Below are 3,110 nucleotides of genomic sequence, written 5' to 3'. Positions count from 1 at the left end.
GGTTAGATACAGAGTAAAGCTCCCTCTACACTGTACCCATCAAACAATCCCAGGACAGGCACAGCACAGGGTTAGATGCAGTGTAAAGTTCCCCCTACACTGTCCCCACCGAACAATCCCACGGCAGATACAACACAGGAAAGTAGGATTCTAGGAAGGGGCTAAATCAACCATGGTTAACCAAGGAAGTGAAGGATAGTCTTAAACGGAAAGAGAAAACATATAGTGTGGCAAAGATTTGGTGCAAGCCAGAGGATTGGGAAAGTTTTAAAAACCATCAACGGGTGACAAAAACGTTAAACAGGGAACAGATAAACTAGCAAGTAATATAAAAACAGGCAGCAAGGGCTTCTTTAAGTATATAAAATAAAGAGAGGCCAAAGTGGACGTAGTGTACCTTAAGAGTGAAACTGGGGAAATAATGGGGAACCAGGAAATGGCAGAAGAATTTTAAAATATTTTAGAACATAGAACATACAGTGCAGAAGTGACCATTCGGCACATCAAGTCTACACCAAACCACTTAAGCCCTCACTTCCACCCTACCCCCGTAATCCAATAACCCCACCTAACCTTTTTGGTCACTAAGGGCAATTTATCATGGCCAATCCACCTAACCTGCACGTCTTTAGACTGTGGGAGGAAACCGGAGCACCCGGAGGAAACCTACGCACACACGGGGAGAACGTACAGATTCAGCACAGGCAGTGACCCAGCGGGGAATCGAACCTGGGACCCTGGTGCTGTGAAGCCACAGTGCTATCCACTTGTGCTACCGTGCTGCCCTATGTTAGTCTTCATGGGGGAAAACACTAATAGCACTATCCTCATCAAACACTCCTAGGACAGGGACAGCATGAGATTAGACAGTGTAAAGCTTCCTCGACACTGTCCAATCAAACACTCCAAAGACAGGTACAGCACGGGGGTTAGATACAGAGCAAATCTGCTTTTACAATTCCCTCATCAAACACTCCTTGGACAGGTATAAAACAGTGTTTGAAACAGAGGGCAGTACAGTGGTTAGCACTGCTGCCTCACAGATCCAGGTCCTGGGTTTGATTCCGACCTCGGGTGACTCTTGATTAATAAGGGGTTATGGGGAGAGGCCAGGAGATTGGGGATGAGAAAATATCAGCCATGATTGAATGGCGGAGCCGGCTCAATGGGCCGAGTGGCCTAATTCCGCTCCTATGTCTTACGGTCTTATGGACTGTCTGTGTGGAGTTTGCACGTTCTCCCAGTGTCTGTATGGGTTCCCTCCGGGTGCTCATGTTTCCTCCCATAGTCCAAAGATGTACAGGTTAGGTGCATTAGCCATAACAAATTGCCCCTTAGTGTCCAAATGGTTAGGTGGGGTTACTGGGTTACAGGGATAGGGTGGAGGCGGAGACTTACTAGGCTGCTCTTTCCCATGTCCAGAGCAGACTTGATGGGCTGAATGGCCTCCTTCTGCACTGTAGGGATTCTATGATAGAGCAAAGTTCCCTTTAAGTTGTCCCAAGCTGTCCTGGGGCAGCATTGTTTGGGCTTGGTAATGTAATGCCCCCCTACACTATTCCAAACTCTTCAAGAAAATCAAAGGCTTTTTCTATACCAAATGAAAAATTGAATCATGTAGTGTAAATAATACAAGCGTGAACGGAATATATTTTTAAAATTATTAGATAACCAGCATCAGCCATATTTCGGAGACTGGCACTCTGTCTCACCTAGGAGTCAGAAGATTTGGGGTTCAAGTCCCAACCACAGATATGAGCACATAAACTTTGCTCCAATTTCACTGCACTTCTGAAGCAGTGTTGCATTGTCAAGAGATTTTCTTTCAGGCACGGCAATTACATGAAGCCTGGTCTTCTTTCTCAGGAGGGCCGAAGAGATCTCAAGGCACAATTTGAAGAACAGCAAGGGAGCTTCTTCCCCCCCCCCATGTCAATATTTTTATTATCAGCACTAATCATCGTAATGCTGTTTTGGGGATCTTGCTGGGCAAAACGAAACTGTGTGTTTCCTACATTACAACAGTAACCACACTTCAAATTCTACTTGGCTGTAATTGCTCTGGGACATCCAGAGGGTGTGAATGGTGCTACAGAAATGCAAGTTTTCATTTTTGAATCAATAGACTGGACTTTACCACATTCAAATATGCCAACGAACGGTCTTGTACATTATACTATTTCTAGAAATTATTATTGCTTTATTAAGTCTGCACAGAGCACAACTGTTTAACCACAGAAGGTTGCACATCTGCCCCCTGGCTAGTTATGAAATCAGAATTTTCTACCACAAAGCTGTAGGTGTTCGCTCGGTTATAATTTAATATCACGATTTATTTAAAATTGAGATTGATAAAGACTTTTGTTGAGTAAAAGTATCAAGAGACATGGACCAAAGGCAGGTAAATGGGGTTGAGGTACAGATCAGCTATAATTTAATTGAATGATGAAGGTGGCTTCCCAACTCCAAACTCAATGTCTGTACTATGTATGCTATCCTGTCTCGCCCCACAGCACCCACAAGAGTCTGCATCCTCAGAAAGAACCTGCAGTTATCTAGCGCCTATTAGAACCTCAGGGACATCAAAAGTGTTTTACAGCCTATCAAAACTGAAGAGTAATCGCAGTTGTAATTTAGGAAATGTTGCAGCTAATATATATATTGCAAGCTCCCAGAAACAATGTGATGGATGACCACGATCTGTTTTAATTATGCTACTTGAGCGGGCGATGGTGGTATAGTGGTGAGCGTAGCTGCCTTCCAAGCAGTTGACCCGGGTTCGGTTCCCGGCCATCGCAATAACAAATTAGAAACTTTAGGGGCAGCACGGTGGCCTAGTGGTTAGCACAACCGCCTCACGGCGCTGAGGTCCCAGGTTCGATCCCGGCTCTGGGTCACTGTCCGTGTGGAGTTTGCACATTCTCCCCGTTCTAAACCGCCCCACAACCCAAAAATGTGCAGAGTAGGTGGATTGGCCACGCTAAATTGCCCCTTAATTGGAAAAAATAATTGGGTAATCTAAATTTATAAAAAAAAAAAAAAAAAATTATGCTACTTGAGATAGATCTCTTGAAAATTATGAAAAAGATTGACAGGGCAGACGGCTCTTT

The 3,110-nt window shown here is 44.4% G+C and overlaps 1 non-coding gene across 1 annotated transcript; it reads left to right on the top strand.

The window, feature by feature from the left end:
* Window positions 1-2,726: 2,726 nt before the first annotated feature.
* On the top strand, window positions 2,727-2,798 carry trnag-ucc. Its single transcript has one exon. It is a non-coding gene; the product is annotated as a tRNA-Gly (tRNA).
* Window positions 2,799-3,110: the final 312 nt, after the last annotated feature.

This window comes from Scyliorhinus canicula, chromosome 7, assembly GCF_902713615.1.
Source record: "Scyliorhinus canicula chromosome 7, sScyCan1.1, whole genome shotgun sequence".
NCBI classification, from domain to species: domain Eukaryota; kingdom Metazoa; phylum Chordata; class Chondrichthyes; order Carcharhiniformes; family Scyliorhinidae; genus Scyliorhinus; species Scyliorhinus canicula.
The sequence above is the reverse complement of the archived record's forward strand: the minus strand, read 5'-3'. Positions and strand labels throughout refer to the sequence as shown.